Below are 26,985 nucleotides of genomic sequence, written 5' to 3' on the forward strand. Positions count from 1 at the left end.
TGTTTGTGTACCAGTACTGTACTGTATTGATTACTGTAGCTTTGTAGGATAGTCTGAAGTCAGGGAGCCTGATTTCTCCAGCTCCGTTTTTCGTTCTCAAGATTGCTTTGGCTATTCGGGGTCTTTTGTGTTTCCATACAAATTGTGAAATTTTTTGTTCTAGTTCTGAGAAAAATGCCAGTTGTAGTTTAATTGGGATTGCATTGAATCTGTAGATTTCGTTGGGTAGTAGATTCATTTTCACAATGTATGATCTTTAATTTCTTTCATCAGTGTCTTATAATTTTCTGCATACAGGTCTTTTGTCTCTTTAGGTAGGTTTATTCCTAAATATTTTATTCTTTTTGTTGCAATGGTAAATGGGAGTGTTTTTTTTTTTTAATTTCACTTTCAGATTTTTCATCATTAGTGTATAGGAATGCCAGAGATTTCTCTGCATTAATTTTGTATCCTGCTACTTTACCAAATTCATTGATTAGCTCTAGAAGTTTTCTGGTAACATCTTTAGGATTCTCTATGCATAGTATCATGTCATCTGCAAACAGTTATAGCTTTACTTCTTCTTTTCAGATTTGGATTCCTTTTATTTCCTTTTCTTCTCTGATTGCTATGGCTAAAACTTCCAAAACTATGTTGAATAACAGTTGTGAGAGTGGGCAACCTTATCTTCTTACTGATCTTAGTGGAAACGCATTCAGTTTTTCACCATTGAGGATGATGTTGGCTGTGGGTTTGTCATATATGGCCTTTATTATGTTGAGGAAAGTTCCCTCTATGCCTACTTTTTGCAGGGTTTTTATCGTAAATCGGTGTTGAATTTTGTTGAAAGCTTTCTCTGCATGTAGTGAGATGATCATATGGTTTTTCTCCTTCAGTTTGTAAATACGGTGTATCACATTGATGGATTTGCGTATATTGAAGAATCCTTGCATTCCTGGAATAAACCCCACTTGATCAAGGTGTATGATCCTTTCAATGTGCTGTTGGATTCTGTTTGCTAGTATTTTGTTGAAGATTTTTGCATCTATGTTCACCAGTGATATTGGCCTGTAATTTTCTTTCTTTGCGACACCTTTGGTTTTGATATCAGGATGATGGTGGCCTCATACAATGAGTTTGGGAGTGTTCCTCCCTCTGCTATATTTTCGAAGAGTTTGAGAAGGATAGGTGTTAGCTCTTCTCTAAATGTTTGATAGAATTTGTTTGTGAAGCCATCTGGTCCTGGGCCTTTGTTTGTTGGAAGATTTTTAATCACAGTTTCAATTTCAGTGTTTGTGATTGGTCTGTTCATATTTTCTATTTATTCCTGGTTCAGTCTTTGCAGGTTGTGCATTTCTAAGAATTTGTCCATTTATTCCAGGATGTCCATTTTATTGGCATAAAGTTGCTTGTAGTAATCTCTCATGATCCTTTGTATTTCTGCAGTGTCTGTTGTTACTTCTCCTTTTTCATTTCTAATTCTATTGATTTGAGTTTCCTCCCTTTTTTTCTTGATGAGTCTGGATAAGGGTTTATCAATTTTGTTTATCTTCTCAAAGAACCAGCTTTTAGTTTTATTGATCTTTTCTATCATTTCCTTCATTTCTTTTTCATTTATATCTGATCTGGTCTTTATGATTTCTTTCCTTCTGCTACTTTGGGTTTTTTTTCTTCTTATTTCTCTAATTGCATTAGGTACAAGTTTAGGTTGATTATTTGAGATGTGTCCTGTTTCTTAAGGTAGGATTGTATTGCTATAAACTTCCCTCTTAGAACTGCTTTTGCTGCATCCCATAGGTTTTGGGTCATCATGTCTCCATTGTCATTTGTTTCTAGGTATTTTTTTATTTCCTCTTTGATTTCTTCAGTGATCACTTTGTTATTAAGTAGTGTATTGTTTAGCTGTCATGTGTTTGTATTTTTTACAGATCTTTTCCTGTAATTGATATCTAGTCTCATAACGTTTTGGTCGGAAAAGATACTTGATATGATTTTAATTTTCTTAAATTTACCAATGCTTGATTTGTGACCCAGGATATGATCTATCCTGGAGCATGTTCCATGAGCACTTGAGAAAAATATGTATTCTGTTGTTTTTGGATGGAATGTCCTATAAATATAAATTAAGTCCATCTTGTTTAATGTATCATTTAAAGCTTGTGTTTCCTTATTTACTTACATTTTGGATGATCTGTCTATTGGTGAAAGTGGGGTGTTAATGTCCCCTACTATGAATGTGTTACTGTTGATTTCCCCTTTTATGGCTGTTAGTATTTGCCTTATGCATTAAGGTTCTCCCATATTGGGTGCATAAATATTTACATTTGTTATATCTTCTTCTTGGATCGATCCCTTGATCATTATGTAGTGTCCTTCTTTGTCTCTTCTAATATTCTTTATTTTAAAGTCTATTTTGTCTGATATGAGAATTGCTACTCCAGCTTTCTTTTGGTTTCAATTTGCATGGAATATCATTTTCCATGCCCTTACTTTCAGTCTGTACATGTCTCTAGGTCTGAAGTGGGTCTCTTGTAGACAGCATATATATGGGTCTTGCTTTTATATCCATTCAGCCAGTCTATGTCTTTTGGTGAGAGCATTTAATTCATTTACATTTAAGGTAATTATTGGTATGTATGTTCCTATTCCCATTTTCTTAATTGTTTTGTGTTTGTTATTGTAGGTCTTTTCCTTCTCTTGTGTTTCTTGCCTAGAGAAGTTCCTTTAGCATTTGTTGTGAAGCTGGTTTGGTGGTGCTGAACTCTCTCAGCTTTTGCTTGTCCGTAAAGGTTTTGATTTCTCCATTGAATCTGAATGAGATCCTTGCTGGGTAGAGTAATCTTGGCTGTAGGTTTTTCTCCTTCATCACTTTAAATATGTCCTGCCAGTCCCTTCTTGCTTGTGGAGTTTCTGCTGAAAGATCAGCTGTTAACCTTATGGGGATTCCCTTGTGTGTTATTCGTTGTTTTTCCCTTGCTGCTTTTAATATGTTTTCTTTGTATTTAATTTTTGACAGTTTGATTAATATGTGTCTTGGCATGTTTCTCCTTGGATTTATCCTGTATGGGACACTCTGTGCTTCCTAGACTTGATTACCTATTTCCTTTCCCATATTAGGGAAGTTTTCAACTATAATCTCTTCAAATATTTTCTCAGTCCATTTCTTTTTCTCTTCCTGTTCTGGATCCCCTATACTTTGAATGCTGGTGCGTTTAATGTTGTCCCAGAGGTCTCTGAGACTGTCCTCAGTTCTCTTCATTCTTTTATCTTTATTCTGCTCTGCAGTAGTTATTTCCACTATTTTATCATCCAGGTCACTTATCCGTTCTTTTGCCTCAGTTATTCTGATCTTGATCCCATCTAGAGTATTTTTAATTTCATTTATTGTGTTGTTCATTGTTGCTTGTTTCACCTTTAGTTCTTCTAGGTACTTGTTAAATGTTTCTTGCATTTTCTGTATTCTATTTTCAAGATTTTGGATCATCTTTACTATCATTATCCTGAATTCTTTTTCAGGTAGACTATTTCCTCTTCATTTGTTAGGTCTAGTGGGTGTTTATCTTGCTCCTTCATCTGCTGTGTGTTTTTCTGTTTTCTCATTTTGCTTATTTTATTGTGTTTGGGGTGTCCTTTTTGCAGGCTGGAGGTTCGTAGTTCCCGTTGTTTTTGGTGTCTGTGCCCAGTGGCTAAAGTTGTTTCAGTGGGTTGTGTAGGCTTCCTGATGGAGGGGACTAGTGCCTGTGTTCTGGTGGATGAGACCTGGATCTTGCCTTTCTGGTGGACAGGTCCACGTCTGGTGGTGTGTTTTGGCGTGTCTGTGGACTTATTATGATTTTAGGAAGCCTCTCTGCTAATAGGTGGGATTATGTTCCTGTCTTGCTAGTTGTTTGGCATAGGGTGTCCAGCACTGTAGCTTGCTGGTCGTTGAGGGAAGCTGGAGATCTCTGGGAGATTTTTGCCATTTGATATTATGTGGAGCTGGGAGGTCTCTTGTGGACCAGTGTCCTGAAGTTGGCTCTCCCACCTTAGAGGCACAGCACCGACTCCTGGCTGCAGCATCAAAAGCCTTTCATCCACATGGCTCAGAATAAAAGGGGGAAAAATTAGAAAGAAAGAAAGAGAGGAAGAAAAAGGATAAAATAAAATAAAGATAAAATAAAATAAAGTTATTAAAATAAAAATAAATTATTAGGAAAAAATTAAAAAAAAAAAAGACGGATAGAACCCTAGGACAAATGGTGAAAGCAACGCTATACAGACAAAATCTCACACAGAAGTATACACATACACACTCACAAAAAGAGGAAAAGGGGAAAAAATAATAAATCTTGCTCTCAAAGTCCACCTCCTCAATTTGTGATGATTTGTTGTCTATTCATGTATTCCACAGATGCAGGGTACACCAAGTTGATTGTGGAGCTTTTTAATCTGCTGCTTTTGAGGCTGCTGGGAGAGATTTCCCTTTCTCTTCTTTGTTCGCACAGCTCCCGGGGCTCAGCTTTGTATTTGGCCCCACCTCTGCGTGCAGTTCGCTGGAGGGCATCTGTTCTTCTCTCAGCCAGGACGGGGTTAAAGGAGCAGCTGACTTGGAGGCTCTGGCTCACTCAGGACAGGGGAGAGGGAGGGGTGCGGATGCTGGGCGAGCCTGCGGTGACAGAGGCTGACGGGTCATTGTACCAGCCTGAGGCATGCTGTGCATTCACCTGGGGAAGTTGTCCCTGGATCCCGGGACCCTGGCAGTGGCGGGCTGCACAGGCCCCCTGGAAGGGAGGTGTGGATAGTGACCTGTGCTCACACACAGGCTTCTTGGTTGCAGCAGCAGCAGCGTTAGCATCTCATGCCCATATCTGGGGTCCGCGCTGATAACCGCGGCTCGCACCTGTCTCTGGAGCTCCTTTAAGCTGCGCTCTTAATCCCCTCTCCTCGCGCACCAGGAAACAAAGAGGGAAGAAAAAGTCTCTTGCCTCTTTGGCAGGTCCAGACATTTTCCCCGACTCCCTCCCAGCTATCTGAGTTGCACTAACCCCCTTCAGTCTGTGTTCACGCCGCCAACCCCATTCCTCTCCCTGGGCTCTGACCAAAGCCCGAGCCTCAGCTCCCAGCCCCGCCCATCCTGGCGGGTGAGCAGACAAGCCTCTCAGGCTGGTGAGTGCAGGTCTGCACCAATCCTCTGTGCAGGAATCTCTCCACTTTGCCCTCCTCACCCCTGTTGCTGTGCTTTCTTCTGTGGCTCCAAAGCTTCCCCCCTCTGCCACCCGCAGTCTCTGCGCGTGAAGGGGCTTCCTAGTGTGTGGAAACCTTTCCTCCTTCATAGCTCCCTCCCACTGGTGCAGGTCCTGTCCCTATCCTTTTGTCTCTGTTTATTCTTTTTTCTTTTGCCCTACCATGGTATGTGGGTATTTTCTTGCCTTTTGGGAAGTCTGAGGTCTTCTGCCAGCATTCAGTAGGTGTTCTGTAGGAGTTGTTCCACATATAGATGTATTTCTGGTGTATCTGTGGGGAGGAAGGTGATCTCCACATCTTACTCTTCCACCATCTTCCCCCTCTCCTCCCCCATAGATTTTTGATCATTGTTTTCATTTTCATTTGTGTCCAGGTATTTTTTTTCTCTTTGCTACTCAATGCCCCATTTGTTATTTAGTAGCATACTGTTTAACCTCCATTTGTTTGTAGTTTTATTGCAGTTTTTGTCTTGCAGTTGATTTCTAGTCTCATAGTGCTGTTGTTTCAATCTTCTCAAATTTATTGAGACTTCTTTTGTGGTTTAGCATGTGTTCTATGCTGGAGAATGTTCCATGTCCTTTTGAAATAATGTGTATTCTGTTGCTTTTGGATGAAATATTCTCTATGCATCTGTTAAGTCCAAATGATCTTGTGTGTTGTTTAAGGCCAGTGTTTTCTTAATGGTTTTTTTGTTTGTTTCTTTATTTGTTTTTGTTTTGTTTTGTTCTTAGTCTAGATGATCTGTCCATTGATGTAACTGGGGTGTTAACAATACTTGCTATTATTGTGTTATTGTCAATTTCTCCCTTTATGTTTGTTAATATTTGCTCTATGTATTTAGATACTCCTAAGTTGGGTGAATATTTTGTCTGATACAAGTACTGCAACCCCACACTTTCTTTTCATTTTCAATTGCATGGAATAGCTTTTTCCATCCTATTACTTTCAGTCTGTGTGTGTCTTTAAATCTAAAGTCTCTTTTAGGCAGCATACAGATATCTCTGAATAAATCGTCATATTTAATCATTTTCAAACTTTGTATTTTTTAATAATATATTTAAAATATATTTTAAATGACGTATCACAATTCTGGTTGGACTGAGGCACTTTAAATTAGATGACCTTGTCTGAGTATGTGAGAACTTGGTCATGTTGTCAATAATGTTCTTACTACAGTTAATTAATGAGTTTGATTGACACCCTACACATTTGGTTTAATTACATTTAAAATATCTTGATTATACTATTAAGTCATATTTATTTTTAAATGATTGTGTATGCAAAAACACATAAAAGCAACAGCAGTGCATAGATGTTTTATTAGTGAATTTAATATTCATCACTGAAGAAATGACTACAGGCACCAACATGTGATGAATGGGTATCAGTGGCTTGGAAAAGTATATCTGAGACTAAAACGTACTCCATCAATTACTCTCTCTCAATTAGCCCAGAGAATCAAGAATACTGATAAGTCTAAGAAAAAAAGTGATTCACAAAGGATTTAGATATACCTTAGTCAATTTATTTCACTTATATTTTTCTTTTTATGTTCATTAGTGAAATATGACAAAAATGAATTTGTAAGTATATCTAAAGGAGCTTGTTTACTAAATATAAAAATTTCTAAGTGAAAGGAAAGCATTATCTGTGTAATTGGTGCCCCTTTTTAGGTGATACATGCAATAATGTTGCATCTTGCACGTATGGCATCTTAAACTGATGAAATCTGAAAATCTGAAATGTCTGTAGCACTCCTATATTTTTAGGTCCTTGTAATTTTGATTGAGATTCAGATTGCAAGGAGGGCACTGAGGAACCTTACTTAAACCATATGATAATCCCTTGTCCTTGGGGAGGGTGATTGGTAATTCCAACAAGATTTAATCCAATGAAGATGAGTTGGATTCCCAAAGGAATATCAGAATTTTATTACAAAAAAAGAAAGGGTGCATAGATATTGAATAATCAAGACAATTGGGTAAAAAAAATGTTCATTATTATTACTTATAACTAGGATATTCCTAGGATTAAAAAAACTAAAGCAATTTAAATTAATCAACAGATATGAGAATATTAATATCCCAGAATCTTCATCCACACTTGAGTTTACCACTTTTTTTCTCAATCTGATGGGAGAATAAGATATTTCACAGTTGCATTAATTTGCATTTCCTTCCTTCCTTTTTAAGGCAAACATTCTTTATATGTATTTACTCATTTGTATTTCCTCTTTTGCAAATGGTTTGTTCAAAATTTTGCCTATTTTTCTGCTGTGTTTTTGTCTTTTCTTATAAACATTATGGAATATTCTGGCTATTTATTTTCTGTTATATGTTGTTGCATACTTTTTTTCAGTCAATGATTTTACTTTTAACTTTGTTTACATGGTGCTTTTTCATACATATAATTGTTATTTTGCTATTGTCAGACATATAGATCTCCTAACTCACAGAGCAAAGGCAGTTAAGCTCAGCAGAAATCAGTTAGTATAAGTGGGTTCAGTGCAGCTAGAGAATGGAGGCAGAGCCTCCAATATGCTGAGGAGATAACTTACTGGGCAATCCAAAATAGCTAAGGGTCAGGGATTTCACTCAGAGCTTCAACAGAGAGGTAGGTCCCACATAAGTCACTGGTCTTCAGCACCTTCTTCCCTTCTGCCATGTTGTAAATAGCAAGACACAGAAGACATCTTTCACTGGGTCAGTCTTGATCCTTGAGGATCCCCAGATTCCAGGAATGTGTGAATCCTACCAAGCCTCTTGTATTAGGTTAAAGAATCCATGTGCACTCCCAAACACCCTTGTCCAACACTGACTTTATTCCATTATTTCCATGACATCTTTGGAAAGAGAAGATCACAAGCATGTGGAACTTTAGCTTTTAAGACAGGAAGACTTTTTTTCTGTCTGGGCTAAACTTCTACTTCAGCAGTAAAGTGATAATTATGTAAACGTAGTATTTACCCCAAGTAGTATTTACTGAGTATTCAAAAATGCTCAAGAAGGAAAATATGTATATAAAATTTTGCAATTTAGAAAATAAGACCAATAATCAATCAACCAAATATTTTGAGTAGATTTTTTTTAATACACCCTGATTTTATTTTTTTGTGTTTTATAATTGGTTTGTTTGTTTTACTCTATAAACAATACTAAGACAGATAAGAAAATTCTTAACTCCTGAAATATAACTAGGAAGACTATATTTTCAATTATACAACATAAAAATTAAATTGTGTCTTCAACTTTCATGCAACAAGATGGGAATTTGTTTGCAAGCACATATTTTAAAACTTGGAAAATGTGAAACCAAATACCTGAAATAATGCAGAAGAGGGAATCTTTCTGTGCTAAAATGTGCAAAGCATAGCTGCTTGCAACATCAATCTCATCACAAGTTCTTGGAACATTTACAGAAAGCAATTCCAAGTTCACAGAAAAATGTGTTTTAAATGCTGATGAATAATGATATGTATGTAGTACTGGAAACCACAAACACTATTATTTTTGAAAAGCAATTAATATAAATTATTGATATTAAATGGGTGTCAACAGAGTAACTCATTAATATAAATTCTTTTCCCAAGTTATAGGGAGAGGTGTTGATTATTCTTAGGCAGAGGAAATTAAGTAAATGCTAATATCTAAGGCCTTGACATTTTGCTTAGTAAGCAAGAGATATTTTAAACTAATCTATGAAATTGGGTGGCTGACTGCCATTATTAGCTCAGATCCTGAGTTGTTAAAGAACAAAGTCATCTTCCAAAGTAATGTACTTGATGCAGTCACTATTTAAATTCCCAGAAATAGATAAATTATGCCAATACATCTAAGAATGAACTCTTGATGTGTTCAATAAATATTTTTATAAGCTTTATAAAATGCCTCAAAAACAAACCTAAAGTAATGAAAAATTTTTTACATTTATTCTGAATTATAACTTTCATGATCCTTTGTTGTTAGATTAACCCTATATGCAACTCTATGGCCAATATTTTTATATTCAGATTTGAAGACTTTTTCAGATCTTTGTTAGCCCTGGGATCAGAGCTCTTTCTACAGTGACATCATCCGTTGAAAGTCAACTTTAACGCCTACTTACAAGAAGTTATTTTTCATATTTTGTTCCAAATTCTTACAATAGTTAAATCACTGGATAATGCATAACATACCTTGATTACTTTGCAAAGGCAATTTAAAAAAGTGATCTAGAGAAATAAAAGAGAGATAACACATTTTAGAGAAGCATTTTAAAAAGCTTTCTTCATGGAACAAAGCACTATCCTTTAGAACATTCTGAGATAATGAAAATTTTCTGTATCTTCAAGGTTCAAAATGGTACCCACTAGCCATTGACCACTTGGAATGTGCCAATATAAGGAGAAACTGAATTTTAGGTTTTATTTAATTTTAACAAATTTAAATTTAAATACCCTCATGAGTAGTGACTACTGTGTTGGACATTGCAGCTATAGGCTGTAGACTACCTACTCAACCAAAGGAATGATAACTGTTTTTAATTATAAGAAAAGAGAAACAGTGAAACTAATTGAAGCAACTCAGCTCCTCTGGGTAGGAATGGATAGACAATGGATTAAGTCATCCCAAAATGGATAAACCAATTGATTGCTTTACTCTTACCTCTGAATGTTGTTTGGTGTCAACCATTCTGCTAGTGAATAATCAGGACTCATTATTTAATGTGATAAACTACTGGTCCACAAAAGTGGTTATATTCACTTAGTTTCACAAACAAAATAATACATTAGTCACCTTAGATAACAGGTGTTTGTTATAAGTTTACCACCATCAACGTGGTAAATATAGACACACCTAGGCATGAGTCTGGCTTGGAGATGGGCTTCCCAGAAATACTGTCAGACATTTTGCTTAATATTTTGCAAATTTTAAAAATATGAAATAAAAAACTTTGTATATTCTGTACTTTGTTATTACCCTTAAATATAGAAACTCCTGTACGTATATTTGAAGATAAAATTTGCATGTTTAAAAAGTATCCAAGCTATTCAGTGTAAAAAAGAACAAGTTTAAAAAAACAACAAACTATTCCATCACCTAGATATAATCATTGTTAAATTTAAGTGACCGTAATCCAGACATTTGTCTATTCCTACATAAACATAGAGATACAGATATCTAGATTGAGAGACCAAAATAATGTTATTAAAATGGAACTGTACTTGCTTCTTTTATTTTAAAAATTATCAATGTCATTTTATTTTAATTTAAAAGAAAAAAGATGAATTGAAACTAAATGAATTATTGAAGTTTTGGTAATTGTTTCTTCACCAAAAAAGATAGCATATCCTAAAATATCTTTCCAAATTCAATTTTAAATGTTCATGAAAACCTAAAGATGTTATATTATTTTTTGAACTAAATATCTTAGGTTCAGAGAGTAGTAACTGACTGCCTATTATGAAGATGAAGAAATGAACATTCAAATTCATCCTGCTACCACCTACCTCCTGTTCTTCCACATAGCTAAACATTTGTTATACTGTCTATGCTTCTTGTTTGTTTAGATAGTATTTTATTTTTTATTACATTATGAAGGTTTTATATCACTTACACCCTATTCTGTGACTATTCGGCCTCCTAATAAGCCTTTCAAACTTTATTATGCTCAACACCCAGCTCGCCAGGAGCGTAAAACCTATTCTTCCACAGTCTTGTCCATCTTGGTTATCGGCAGCTCTAGTCTTCTGGTTGCTCAGTACATGAAACCTGGGGTCGTTCTTGAGCCTCTCCTTCTTTCTCACCCCACATCCAGACCGTAAATAAATCCTGCCTGGCTCTACCTTCTAAGTATATTCAGAATCTGCCCATCTTCTCAGCACTTTCACCCCCACCACCCAGGTAAAAGACACCATCAATCTCACCTGGGTCTTTGCAACCGCGTCCTACCTGGTCTTCCTGCTTTGCCCTTGTGCCCCCTCAGTCACTTCTCAACACAGAGCCAGAATGATCCTTTTATAAAAACAATACAGTTATGTTAACCCTTTGAGGGAAACCCTTCAAAGTCTTAACAATGGCCAGCATGGCCCTGCACAATCTCACCCTGTTCCTTATTTCACTTCATCTCCTACAACCTCACTCCAGCCACACTGGCTTCCTCAAATATGCCAGGTAGCTGTGGACACTATTGGACATGGTCCTTGCTACACATTTCACACGTTTTTGTTGGATACATACGTAGGAATAGAATGAGTCATATGATATGTCTATGCTCAACTTCATTGACAATGCCAAATGGTTTTCCACTGTGGTTTTACCAATTTACGCTTTCACCCATGATGTAGGAGAATTGCTCTCACTCCACATATTTGCCAAAAATTCCAGTTGCCAGTCTTTTTATTTCTAGCCACCTGGTGGTTGTGTAGTAAACCCATTTGCAGGCTTACTCCTATATCTCCAATTACCAGTGAGGTTGGACATTGTTCTGATTTATCTGTTCTCAACTTGGCATCACTACCAAGATGTTCTCTTTGTTACAGAGGAGAAGCCAGAGATTGCATTTCCAAGAACTTTCTGTCTGTTTGATTCTGGATTAAAGTCTGACGTTGAGAGAATTTTAAGAATGGAAGGAAGGTCATATTTCCCAGAGAAGGTTGTAGTCAGACTGACAGACAGATATGAGATCTCAGCAGCTTCTGATGAGCTCTTGAGCACAGCTCACATTACTGATGCAGAGGAAGAGAAATGGGAGCTTCCCTAAGCTTTACTCCTCAGATTCTTTAAATGTCTATTTAAGCTTCTAATTTGCGACAATAAAACCCTTCATACCCCAAATACATAATGTGGCTTCTGTTTTCCTATTCAGAGCTCTGATGGTATCAATACACTTTCGCATATGTATTGGCTCTTGAGAGTTTTTTTGTGAAGGGCTTGTTCAAGCCTCCTGCCTTTTTTCCGTGCTGAGTTGTCTTTTTCTTATTGATTGGTAGGAATATTTTATATTACTTTGGGGTTCAGTTATAGATGATGTAAATACTTCTCCCACTCTATAATCTGCTTTTTCACTCTCAAATGGTATATTTTGATAAGATTTACTTAATTTTGAAGTAGTCAATTTAAGAAACACATGAATTATGCTTTTTTGTTTTATTTTAAAAAACGATTTCCTACCAATGGTCATGAAGATATTCTCCTATTTTATTTTGTTTGTTTGTTTTCTTTTTAATTTTTGGCCACACCATGTGCCATGTGGGATCTTAGTGCACCAACCAGGGATCAAACCCACACCCCCTGAAATGGAAGTGCAATATGTTAACCACTGGACCGCGAGGGAAGTTCTTTTCCTATGTTATCTTTATTTTTGTTTTTCCTTTCACATCTTTAAAATCTAAAATCTATCTGGAAATATTTTTTTCAGTAAGGCATGAGGAAGAGGTCATTTTTTCTCCCCACATAGCTATCCAATTGACTCAACACTTTATCAAGTAGACCATTTTTCTCCCATTTCTTGGAAGTGCTAACTTTTGCATAGATAAAATGTCTATATCTAATGTGGATTTCTTTCTGGGTTATTTAATCTGTTGCATTGGCTTATTTGTCTATTCTTCAGTCACACTCTCTGTATTACCTTTATAACAAACATCGATATCCATTAAAGCAAGCCTTTCTACCCTTTCTTTGCCTTCAAGATTATCTCAATTATTCTTGTTTTTTTTGTATTTCTAAATAAATTTTAGAATAAGGTTGTCAATTTCCATTTTGAAAAACTGTGAATCTATTTGCTTTATTTGTTCTATTTTGGTTTGATTTAGTTTGGGGAGGGAAGGGGTGCAGTATTAAATCTATAGTCCCTGCCACCAGGGCTATCTGACACACAAATATATCACCCTTTCAATTTTAATTCCTAAAGGTACACTCCCTCTAGATAAAATCTATAATACTTAGATTGTTAGACTATTATGCAAGACCATACACTGACTTATTTTTTACTTCATTTCCAGCCACAACTTATGCCAAGAATAAAGCTTGGGAACTACATGCTAGATTCATCCTCTTCCTTTAGGTATTAGCCTAGTTGTCATGTTTTTCCAGAAGACTTTCCTGAGTTCCTCAAATGAGGCTAAGTTTTCTCTTCTCTGGGTTATAGATAATTGTACAAACCTCTTTGCTTACTGCCTGTATATTACTCTGTAGTCTTAAAATTATTTAGGCATTATCCAAATCTCCCTAATAAGAGGAGAGAGATCCAATATAATCATCTTGAACACAAATACTTAGGGCAAATACCTCTACTTTAGAAATATAAATAGATAAATACACAGACATATATTTAGAGATAGAGAGTTGGCATTTTAGTCTGGTATCATATTAGTTTACATTATTTTTCTGTAAGTCACTTCTATATAATATTTCTGATGATTATAAAGACACAAGAACACAAAGCAGCATTAAAAATAGACTCGGGGGCTTCCCTGGTGGCGCAGTGGTTGAGAGTCCGCCTGCCGATGCAGGGGACGCGGGTTCGAGCTCCGGTCCGGGAAGATCCCACATGCCGCGGAGCGGCTGGGCCCGTGAGCCATGGCCGCTGAGCCTGCGCGTCCGGAGCCTGTGCTCCGCAATGGGAGAGGCCACAGCAGTGAGAGGCCCGCATGCCGCAAAAAAAAAAAAAAAAAAAAAATAGACTGGGGATTCTATAAGGAAATGGCTCCGCCATGGTGCCCTAGTGATTTTGCCTCCACATAATCCATGAGGCCAACTGTGACCATAGTCTAACCCAAGTTTTGATCCAGAGTCCTGTGACTCCTTTTGGAGCAACCAGAGGTAAGCCTTGTGAGAAACTGCCACAAGGCATTTTTTCATCCTGATCTTGTGAAAGACGGACACAGAGCTAATTCCTGATCATCTCCCTAGTTTCAGCTGAGCACAGGACTTTCCACTGCACCTCATCTCTGTAGTACAGCTGCAGGCTTCTGTGTAAATTTACATAACTGCTTGCTGTGGTTTAGAAACTGATCCCCAATGGCAGAGTGAGCAATCACCTGGGTTGTCTGTCATCTGACATTTCTGGTTTAGATTCATAATGTGAAACTGAGAATTTGGGGAGCTGGGAACATGTTGATCTCACTTTGCTTTGACATAAGTAGTAAACTGTCTAAATCTATTTGGGGCCATTGACTCTGTAGTGGCCAAATCGATGGTAGGGTAACAAGGCAACCTGTGGCCTGTTATCGCCATGATGCTGCTTTTGGAATGTTTGACCACTTGATAGAGTCTTCTTAAAATGCCATCTGGTTAACAAGTTGTGCTGCAAATTCTGCTAATTGCAAACAAAAATACTTATAAATATTCAGTTAAAGATTGAAAATCCATGATATCACTAAAACAGAATTTATAATCTACCTGTTGAAATAGAAGTAACAAAATAAAGCAATACTGAAAGGATGGTGGCCTATGTGTATCAGGTTCACTTGCAGGGAAAATCATGCTTCTTATCTCCTTCACTGCATGATTTCTGTTTCACAGACATGAGATTTGGGCCAAGTTCTTTTCTACCTCAGGACATGTAGCAGGCTGTGTTCCTTCTGCCTGCTCACCATCCCAGCTCTCACCTAACAAGCACATATGTACTCATCACATGATTAACCCTTTTTCATACTTTAGTCCTCAACTCAAATGCCTTTTACCCAGAGAATCATTCTCTGAACCACTAATCTATTTAACACTCTGTTCTCTAATGGCATTGTATACTTTCCCTTTGTTATATTTACCACACTTTATAATAAAAAATAAAAGGAAACCTGAAAAATAGAAAAATAGATCTTAATTATTCATGTTTACTTCCTACTAGAATGTGAGGTTCACGAACACAGAGATCATAGTTTTTTGGTTTATTATTATTACTTTGCTAAGGCTGTATTTCCACCACCTAGCTCAGTCCCTGGCATATAGAGAAGCTTAATTGATGGTGTGATAAACTAGAAAAAATGAACCTTTGACCCTCAATTTCTTGGGTACTAATTCTTCAATGCCATATTTCTCTCTCCCCTTTTTTTTTCCTGCTATATCTAGTCAGGGGCTTAAAATTCCAAGAGTATTTGATATAAAGCAGGTGGTGTGGTGGGGATTGAGTTGGGAGTTTGCGGGCAAAAGGCAATGTTATTGAAGGGAGATACGTAAGTAGGAAGGAATGATATTAGTGATGTCATGTTGCAACTCTGGAAACAGAGTCCCTACAAGAAAATTATATAGGTAGAGTAGACACTGGAAAAATGTGGAAATATTAACAGTGAGGGTGTAATTTTTTAATATATATTTTTGTTTTATGTCAAAGTAACAGGCTAAGAAATTCTAAGATGTTCCATATCTGCCCCTCAGATATAAATTAGATATTGATTTTGTGGTTTGGAGCTGTAGACATCCAGAAGCAATATATCTGATTAGTTGTGATCATCACTTAAGTGATAAGAGTTCATATCAATCAAATCAACAGAGCAAATCACCAACTTCAGTTTTCTGCCTGTGTCATGTTCTGTCATGATCTCTGTGAAGCCAAGGATGAGTTTTTAAAAAGCCATACATAATGACCATGCAAAATTATTGCAGAACAAGTGAAAAGGTCCAGCAGCATAAAGATTCAGAGGAATAACAATGTTTACTAAACCAGATGGAAATTTTAGGAAATTGACATCCTAAATTAAGAAAAAAAGACCCAGACTCAGGACCAGAAAGAATTATAAAAGCAGGTATAGATTCAAAGTTCACAGATAAGAGAATATAGATGTGATGGACATAAATGGGGTAGAGGAAAAAAAATTTAATTAACTAAAAAATGAAGTAATAATGAAAATCAATAGCTTGAAGACCTTTAGAAACTCCCCCAGGTTGGAGATGGAAAAGACCGTTAAAAGTAGTAAGATATAACGTAAAGGAGAGATAATGGTGAGTGAACTCAAGTATTATAGTTATTCCTGCGGAGGCTACCACAACTATTAGAACATAATCCAGAATCCAACCTGCAAAATTTCTAAAAGCAATCTTCTTTCAAGGAAGGTAATACAATTTGTTCAAAGGAAAAAAATTATCTTGAGATACATGGTTGGAAGGGAAAATATGTGTGGCACACAAGCTTCACCATAAAACATTACAACAATTATTTTTAGTAAACCATTAAAATGGAGAACAGACTCATGTAGTGAATACCAGAGGTCCATGGAGAAAACAAAAAGAATGTGGACCTAACTAAACTTGGGTAACAGGATCCCGAATGGGGGGAATTTACTAATATGTGTGTATCAAACATGCCTTTTTAAAATCTTCTACCTATAAAATTTATATTAACATTCTCCCCCATTACCTATAAAAAAATCATTTTGTGAACATGTTAAGTGTTTTAAATACCATAGACATAGTTTGGCAGAATTATTGAAATGGAAGCAGCCCAATGTAAGAAAAATAAATAATAAGAATAGGAAATGGAAAGTAATTTCATAAAAAGTTACAGAAATATTGTGGAATTTTTGTATCTTTAAATAAACATAATTTTAACTGTATTCTGAACACTTTTAAAGGAGATCTGATAAGAATTAATTCAGAGAATTAATTACTGGCAGTTTGTTTAAGAATTTAAATAAATACATTGTAAAGAATAATTAAAGGATAGAATGATGAAGACAGCTGTCCTGTGAATAGCACAATGTCCAACACAAACAATAGTATGTTGCATCTAACTTTACCCACCAGATTTTAATGATGTGCCTCTTTTAATCTTTAGTTTTAATAATTTAATTTTATTAAATTATTATTTAATAATATAGGTTCACTTTTTTTATGTTTTAAAGGTAAATCATGTCAGTTTATAGGTCATAAATCTTTAGGTTTTTTTCCCAGACAGAAAATTGGAAATTGTAGGAGAACAACATGATCTCACCACCCAACAGAACATCTAACTACAATCATTTTGTTATACTCCAATCTAATAATTCTCCATATATTACTTCACTTGCTTGCAATCCTTGCACACATGTAATTTTATATCCTGATTTTTACACTGCAGCATTTACACTTACTTGTTCATGTAGAAACATAGTTTTCCTAATTATTTTAACAGTTACATACTATCCCATTTAACAGATGTATCATAATTTTCTCATCCATTTTTCTTCATTTTAATATTCAAGTTGTTCCTATTTTGGCAGCAATAGGAAACAAATCATGCACATCATTTTCATTTTATTAATTATTTCTTAAAATGGTTTTCACAAATGTTACTACTTTATTAAAATATAAATTAAAGTCAATTTATATTGCCTAATTAAACTAAAGCATGGTCTTCCCAATATGAATGTATGAAAGTACCAGTTTTGCTGCATGTTTTTATCACATATAACATGATTAAAAATTATTTTTCTAATTTGAAAGACGATGTGTTCCATTATTTTAAAAAAGATACTTGAAAATTAACAAAATTGAAAATTTTCCATATATTTGTTTATTAGTTTTATCAGCTGCAACATTTGATAACTAGGAGTAGAATATAACAAATAACCAATATAAAAGTTAGCATCAACTTAGTGGAGGCAGAGAGGAGATAGATATTGGAGGTTGGAAACATGGTAACTCTTGTTAAGAAATGGCAAAGCATTTGTTCAAAATATCATCTACAGTACTTTGGAAGGCAGATCAAGTGCCAGCCAAGACTGTAGCATTAGGTAAATAACTAGTGAAAAAAGCAGAATGACCTTATGTAATGGCTGCCAATTGATACTTACAGTAAACAAATTAATCAAAAAATGTCTGCAATGAATTCACATTAGACTGAACTAGTCTGCAAGCAGAGACAAAGGGAAATAAAGCTTTGTTAAGAAAGATACTGCCCCTGGCCTATAGTCTAAATTGACTGAGAATCCAGGAAATTGAAATCTTAGTGCATGAAACAGCCAATAATATCTATACCCAAACTGAAGCCATCCTTAGAGACTAGTATCTACAAAACTTTGTGAGACTGCTGATAAAGATAAGATTAAGGGGATTGTCTTACTATTCTCACATATTATTTCAGAGTTAGTGGGGTATGGGCAAAAGAAGAGGATCAGAAACCAAAATACCATGGTCTATGTCTAAATGATGGTTACCCCATTCTAGTTCATCTCCTATGACAAACTGCCATAGAATGGTAGGATTATAAACAACAGAAATTTATTTCTCACAGTTCTGGAAGATGGAAGTCCATAATCATGGTGCCTGCATGGTCACATTCTGGTGGGAGCCCTCTCTATGGTTGCAGACTGCAACTTTTCATTGTATCCTTACATAGCAAGAGCAGAGAGAGGAAGCAAGCACTCTCATGATGTTATAAGGGTGCTAATATGACTCATGAGGGTTACACCCTCATGGCCTAATCTAATGTTAATTACTTTGCAAAGGCCTCACCTCATAATATCATCACATTAGGGAGTAGGATTTCAACATATGAATTTTGGGGGGACACAAATATTTAGTGCATAACATTCTGTCCCTGGCCCCTCAAAATCCATGTCCTTCTCACATGTAAATATATTCATTCCATCCCAATGATCCCAAAACTCTTAACTATTCTAACATTAACTCTAAAGTCCAAAGTTTCGTATAAATATCATTTACATCAGAGTTGGGTGAGACTGGAGACACTATTCATCCTGAGACAGAATTCCTCTCCAGCTGAGAACCTGTAACCAAATAAGTTATACTTCCAAAATACAATGGTAAGACAGACATAGAATAGATATTCTCATTCCAAAAAGGAGAAACAGGAAAGAAGGAATGGGTGACAGGTCCCAAGCAAGTCCAAAACCTAGCAGAGCAAAATACATTAGACCTTAAGACTTGAGAATAAACCTCTGGCTGGATGCTCTGCTTTCCAGGCCCACTGAGGTGGTAGTCCTGCAATAGTAGTTCTGCACCCACCAGAACTCTGCCAGATGGCCCAGTCCCCAGGGCTTTGGGCAGAGGCCAACTGGCCTGTTGAAAGCAAGATGATGGTCAATCTCCTTTTTGAAACGAAGGGCACAGCCTGATGATCTCTGAATCACCTTCAGGGTCATTCTTCCCTGTCCTGCAGAATAGTGCAAGTTCAGAGCTGAATAGCTCTATGATCCCGTCCTATAAAATCCAAGAAGTCCACAGCCTTCCTTCATTCTTTCTTATCTCCTTCCTCTTCAGTTCAAACTGGCAGTTTCCTGCTGGGGTGGCTGATTAAGTCTATGGTTCAGATATATACTCATCTTGTCAACCAGATGCTGGCCACACCTTTACCGTTTTCTTCTGAACATGCTTTCTCATTTTTCATGATATGGATATTAAGAAGTTTCCAAATCTTTTAGCTATTATTTCGCTTTGCTAAAAAATTCCATCTTTAAGTCATTTCTCTCTTCTTGCATTTTACTATAAGCAGTCAGAAGCCAAGCTGCACCTTCAACACTTTGCTTAGAAATCTCTTCAGGCTAATATCTAATTTTATCACTTGCACGCTCTTCTTTCCACAAAAAACTAGGACACACACACAACCAGCCAAGTTCTTTGCCACTTCACCTTTCCTCCAGTTTCCAATAATACATTCCTCATTTGTGTCTGAGATCTCATTAAAATGACCTTTACTGTCCATATTTCTACCCACATTCTGTTAAGGATTTCTTATGCATTCTTTAAAAAAAACTAAGGCTTTCTCTATGGCTCTCCTCTTTTCTTTCTGAGCTTTCACCAGAACTGCCTTTAAAGGCCCACTCAAAGCAGTGTACGCTTTTTGTAGCAAGCACCTCAAAATTCTTCCAGCTCCTCAGATTTCAGTCCAAGATGGTATGAAGACCCTAAGCTCACCTCCTCTCACAGGCACACCAAAATTGCAACCATTTACAGAGCAACTATTGATGAAAAAGACAGGAATCTAGCATAAAATATCGTCTACAACTAAAGATATGAAGAAGAAATCACAATGAGATGGGTAGGAGGGGTAGTCACAGTATAGTCAAGACCCATAACCCTGGGTGGGTGACCCACAAACAGGAGGATGATTACAATTGCCAAGGTTCTCCCCAAGGAGCAATGGGCCTGAGCCCCACTTTGGCTTCCCAGCCTGGGGGTCCTGTACTAGAAAGATGAGCTTCCAGAACATTTAGCTTTGAAGGCCAGTGGGGCTTACTTTTGGGAGATCCAGAGGGTTGTGGAAAATAGAGACTGCCTTTTAAAGGGCACACACAAAGTTTTAGATGCTCCGGGACCCAGGGCAGAAGCAGTAATTTGAAAGGAGGTTCAGACCCACCTACTGAACTTGGAGAGTCCCCCAGAGAAGCAGGAGGCAACTGGAGCTCACCCTGGGGACAAAGACACAGGTGGCAGCCATTGGGGGAGCTCGTTCTACCACATATACACTGGTGCTGGCAAATGTCATTTTGGAATCCTTCCTCTAGTTTACTAGCACTGGGACCCGGCCCCACCGGCCTTTAGCGACAAGTACTGGAACACTTTAGCTCAAGCAACTAGCCAGGAGGGGACACAGTGTCACCAACCTGAAGGCAGGCTGCTGTAAGACCTCCTGATCCCACAGCCACCCCGGCACATGGCTGTATAAACCAGAGGAACCAGGACCCAAGCCCACATACCCAGTGTATGAGCACTAGCCCTGAGACCCCAAAGGCCCTGCAGTCAGAGACCTCAGTACACAACTTTGCTCACAAGCAGGCTGACATCAGCCCCAGAACCCCTGAGCCCTGGCCCCAGCCCCCCACCAGCAAGCCAGCACCAGCTTTGGGAAACCTTGGGACCTGCAGCCATCCATGTCAGGAAGTGACCACTTGACAAGCAGGCTGACAGGATATCTGAGAACGTCAGCACTAAAACCACCCCAGGACCCTGCTCTGACCAGAAGTGAGCCAGCACTAGCCCTGTAACTGACCAGGATTCCTCAGCCAGCCACTTTGTCACCCAGCCCCCACAACCAAGGGCCAGCAGCCTCTGCACAAGGCAAGGACTGCCAAACAACAAGTCCAGTGGCCGACCACACCGACCATAGAGCCTACAGTAGTCAGTCTGCCACAATAGAGGGTCACACACAGTTCACACAGGGGGTACCCCTGGAGCACATAGCTCTGGTGACCAGAGGGGAGTGGACTGCTAGGACTCACAGAATTTCTCCTACAAAAGTCCACTTCTTCAAAGTTGAGGAATATAACCAACTTACCAGATACATAGGAATTTAAAAAAGCAAATTAGGGCTTCCTTGGTGGCACAGTGGTTGAGAGTCCGCCTGCTGATGCAGGGGACACAGGTTCGTGCCCTGGTCCAGGAAGATCCCACATGCCATGGAGCGGCCGGGCCCGTGAGCCATGGCCGCTGAGTCTGCACGTCCAGAGCCTGTGCTCCGCAACGGGAGAAGCCACAACAGTGAGAGGCCCGCATACCGCAAAAAAAAAAAAAAAAAAAAAAAAGCAAATTAGGCAAATTTTTGGTGACAGAGAAACATGTTCCAAATGAAGGAACAAGATAAGACCCAAGAATTAAGTAAAGAGGAGACAGGCAATCTACCTGAGAAAGAGTTCAAGATAACAATTTAAAGATGATCTAAAAACTCAGAGAAGAATGGATGAACAAAGTGACTAATTTAAGCAAGAGTCAGGAGAAGCCAACAGAGCTGAAGAAAATAATAACTAAAATAAAAAATACATTAGAAGGAATCAGCAGTGGATTAGAATATACAGCAGAACTGAAAAGTGAGCTGGAAAATAGAGTAATGGAAATCACTGAAGCTGACGAGAAAAATAAAAGGAAATGAGGACAGTTTAAGAGACCTCTGTGACAACATCAAGATAGTAATATCTGCATTATAGGGATACCAGAAGGAGAAAAAAGAGAGAAAGGGGCACATATTTAAAGATATAAAAGCTGAAAACTTCCCTAAGTTTCTTGGGAGAGGAAAAGATATCTAGGTCTAGGGAGCACAGAGAGTCCTAAACAGGATTGATCAAAGGGGACCAACCCAAGACACATTGTAGTTTAAATAGCAAAAATTAAACATAAAGAGAGAATATTAAAAGCAGCAAGGGAAAAACTATATACAAGGACACCTGCATAAGGCTACTTTTCAATGGAAACCCCGGACCAGAGGAGGTTACATAATATATCTAAGGTGATAATAGGGAAAAACAACCAAGAATACTCCACCCGGCAAGGGCTTTTTACAGATTTGATGGAAAAATCTAATGTTTAACAGACAGACAAAAGCTAAAAGAGTTTAGCACACAAACCAGATTTACCAGAAATGTAAAAGGGAATTCTCTAAGCAAAAAAGAAAAGGCCACAACTAGAAACATAAAACTACAAAAAGAAAAGGCTCATTGGTAAAGATAAATACATAGTAATCACAGTAAATTAACAATGCACAAAGCTAGCAGTAGGAAGGTAAAGGACAAAATAGTAAAATCATCTATTTCCAGGATAAGTAGTTAAAGGATGCACAAAACAAAAAGCTGTAAAACATAACATGAAAAACAGTAATTGGGGCTTCCCTGGTGGCGCAATGGTTGAGAGTCCGCCTGCCGATGCAGGGGACACGGGTTCGTGCCCCGGTCCAGGAAGATCCCACATGCCGCGGAGCGGCTGGGCCCGTGAGCCATGGCCACTGGGCCTGCGCGTCCGGAGCCTGTGCTCCGCAATGGGGGAGGCCATAGCAGTGGGAGGCCCGCGTATCGCAAGATAAAAAGAAATTATTTAAAAAAAAAAACAAAAAAAAAACAGTAATTGTGGTGGTGGTAGAAGTACAAATGCAGGGTTGTTAAAAAATTGTTTGAAATAAATATATCAGCAAATTATCATATACGTATGATATGTATATGTATATGATATGTAAATACAAATATAGATGTATAACATATAAATAAATATATAATGATACATATATATGTATAGATAATATATATTTATAATAAATATATGTGAATAAAAATGGAATAAATATAATATAATACATATATACCATGATAATAATAAAAAATATATAATGTATTATTACATAATAATATGTAGTAATAATGATAATTTAATAAATAAAAATTATGTACCATATATCACTTATACGATATGTTATATAACAGTGTAATTCTATAATATTATGAATCTTAATATAATATATTCTACTATATATTAAAATATATTATATAATTATTAATAAAATAATATAATATATAATATTACAATGTATATTATATATCTTATAACACGTATAATATACATATAATATATTATATTGGTATATTTGTAAATCATACACTTATAAATATATTTTAATATTTATAAATTTAATAGTATAATATATAATATTATATATAACTATATATATTATATATAATATTGTTAATATTAATATATTATTACTTATATAATAATATATATTATAAGATGATGTAATAATATAATAATATATATAATATATAATAATTTTATACTATTATATTATAAAATAATCATATATTATTATAATATACTATACAATTATATTATAATATACTATACAATTATATTATAATATACAATGTAAAATATATTATATATAATATAAAATAAATAATTATATATGTATCATATTATACACTACAATATACATGTATATATGTATATATATTATTATATCATGGAAGAACAGTAATTGAGGTGGAGGAGTAAAAATGCAGGACTATTAAAATTTGTTTGAAATTAATACATCAGCAAATAATCATATGTAAATATATATACATAAATAAATATATATTTTATATATTTAAAAATATATAAATATTTTTTAAAAATATGTATAATATATAAATAAATATATATTATAAATATATGTATAATAGACATAAAAATATATAAATGAAATCTAATTTACTTATTATTATAATAATATAATAAATATATTTATCCATATGTTTATTATGTATGCAATACATATAGTATAATAAATATATATTCATACATACAATAAATGTAATATTATAAATATGTATTCATAATAAAAATTATTATTTAATTACTATTGGTAGTATTTTTAATTATAATAATTATAATATATATTGAATTATATAATTTAATTACTCTCATTATAATTATTATTCATAATAATAAAATAAATATATAATTTATTATTATATAAAAATATATCATAATAATACAACTTATAATAATATAAATATATCACAAATATGATATATAGTATATATCATATAACATTATATACATATCATATATATTATGTATGAAATATATCATTTTAAATATGTATTTTAAAAATATATGTATATTATGATATATAATATGTTTGATATATATGATATATATACATATATACAATATATATCATATATGATCATATATATCATATATAATATATATTATATCATATCACATCTTACTATGTTTTATATGCTATATATCATATATTATATATATACAAAGAGAGAGAAAGAGATTGCTATATATAAAATTCATGGTAATAAACACTTAAACTATACTAGATCCACACACAAAGAAAATTCAAACATAATATTAAATGTAGTCATCAAGTCATAAGAGAACAAGTGAAGAAAGGAACAAAAAAGAACTATCCAAACAGCCCCAAACATTTTTTTAAAATGGCAATAAGTACATACTTATTAATAATCACTTTAAATGTAAATAGACTAAATGTGCCAATCATAAAACATAGAGTGGCTAAATAAAAATGAAACCAAGCCTCATATACATGTTGCCTACAAGAGACTCACTTCAGGTCTAAAGACACACAGAGACTGAAAGTAAGACAATGGAAAAAGATATTCTATCCAAATGAAAATCAACAGAAAGCTGGGATAGCAAAACTTATATCAGAACATAATAGACTTCATACAATATTTGTTTTTCTCTTTCTGACTTACCTCACTCTGTATAACAGTCTCTAGGTCCACCACATCTCTACAAATGACCCAATTTTGTTCCTTTTTATGGCTGAGTAATACTCCATTGTATATAGGTACCACATCTTCTTTATCCATTCATCTGTCATTGGGATTTTAGGTTGCATCCATGACCTGGCTATTGTAAGTAGTACTGCAATGACTATTGGGGTGCATGTGTCTTTTTGAATTATGGTTTTCTCTGGGTATTTGCCCAGTAGTGGGATTGCTGGGTCATATGGTAATTCTATTTTTAGCTTTTTAAGGAACTTCCACACTGTTCTCCATAGTGGCTGTATAAATTTACATTCCCACCAAGAGTGCAAGAAGGTTCATTTTTTCCACACCCTCTCCAGCACTTATTGTTTGTAGGTTTTTTGATGATGGTCATTCTGACTGGTGTGAGGTGATCCCTCGTTGTAGTTTTGATTTGCATTTCTCTAATAATTAGTGATGTTGAGCAGTTTTTCATATGCCTCTTGGCCATCTGTATGTTTTCTTTGGAGAGATGTCTATTTAGGTCTTCTTCCCATTTTTTGAATAGGTTGTTTGTTTTTTTAATATTGACCCAAATGATCTGTTTATATATTTAAGAGATTAATCCTTTGTCCATTGATTCGTTAGCAAATATTTTCTCCCATTCTGAGGGTTGTCTTTTCACCTTGTTTATAGTTTCCTTAGCTGTGCAAAACCTTTGAAGTTTCATTAGGTCCCATTTGTTTATTTCCATTACTCTAGGGAGTGGGTCAAAAAAGATCTTGCTGTGGGCTTCCCTGGTGGTGTAGTGGTTGAGAGTCTGCCTGCTGATGCAGGGGACACGGGTTTGTGCTCCGGTCTGGGAAGATCCCACGTGCCGCGGAGCGGCTAGGCCTGTGAGCCATGGCCGCTGAGCTGTGTGTCCGGAGCCTGTGCTCCACAATGGGAGAGGCCACAACAGTGAGAGGCCCACATACCACACACACACACACACACACACACAAAGATCTTGCTGTGATTTATGTCAAAGAGTATTCTTCCTATGTTTTCCTCTAACAGTTTTATAGTGTCCAGTCTTACATTTTGGTCTTTAATCCATTTTGAGTTTATTTTTGTGTCTGGTGTTAGGGAGTGTTCTAATTTCATTCTTTTACATGCAGCTTTCCAGTTTTCCCAACACCACTTACTGAAGAGACTGTCTTTTCTCCATTGTATATCCTTGCCTCCTTTGTCATAGGTTAGTCTCATCACGTTGTGGTTGGAAAAGATGCTTGATATGATTTCAATTTTCTTAAATTTACGAAAGCTTGATTTGTGACTCAAGGTATGATCTATCCTGAAGAATGTTCCGTGTGCACTTGAGAAGAAAGTGTAATCTGGTGTTTTCAGATGGAATGTCCTATAATGTCAATTAAACCTACTGGTCTATTGTGTCATTTAATGCTTGCATTTCCATATTAATTTTCTGTCTTTATGATCTTTCCATTGGTAAAAGTGAGGTGTTAAAGTCTCCGAGTATTATTGTGCTAATGTTGGTTTCCTCTTTTATAGCTATTAGCATTTACCTTATGTACTGAGGTGTTCCTATGTTGGGTACATATATATTTATAATTGTTTTATCTTCTTCTTGGATTGATCCCTTGATCATTATGTAGGGTCCTTCCTTGGCTCTTCTAACATTCTTTATTTTAAAGTCTATTTTCATCTGATATGAGTATTGCTACTCCAGCTTTCTTTTGATTTCCATTTGCATGGAATATCTTTTTCCATCCCCTCACTTTCAGTCTGTATGTGTCCCTAGGTCTGAAGTGAGTCTCTTGTAGACAGCATATATATGGGTTTTGTTTTTGTAGCCATACAGCAAGCCTGTGTCTTTTGGTTAGAGCATTTAATCC

General features: G+C 35.9%; 1 long non-coding RNA gene across 3 annotated transcripts in view; it reads right to left on the reverse strand.

Moving 5' to 3' along the window:
- The window catches only part of LOC117198029 (uncharacterized), a 62,210-nt gene extending 43,417 nt beyond the window's left edge, over positions 1-18,793 (reverse strand). The window contains exons 1-3 of one of the 3 annotated variants that reach the window (XR_004478949.2): positions 18,389-18,793; positions 11,108-11,195; positions 9,377-9,412 (exon numbers count right to left, since the gene is read on the reverse strand). This is a non-coding gene — a long non-coding RNA (uncharacterized LOC117198029). The remainder of the gene's footprint in view (positions 1-9,376; positions 9,413-11,107; positions 11,196-18,388) is intronic. The other 2 variants (XR_007470007.1, XR_007470006.1) reach the window with 2 other exon arrangements.
- Positions 18,794-26,985: the final 8,192 nt, after the last annotated feature.

This window comes from Orcinus orca, chromosome 11 (genome assembly GCF_937001465.1).
Source record: "Orcinus orca chromosome 11, mOrcOrc1.1, whole genome shotgun sequence".
NCBI lineage: Eukaryota > Metazoa > Chordata > Mammalia > Artiodactyla > Delphinidae > Orcinus > Orcinus orca.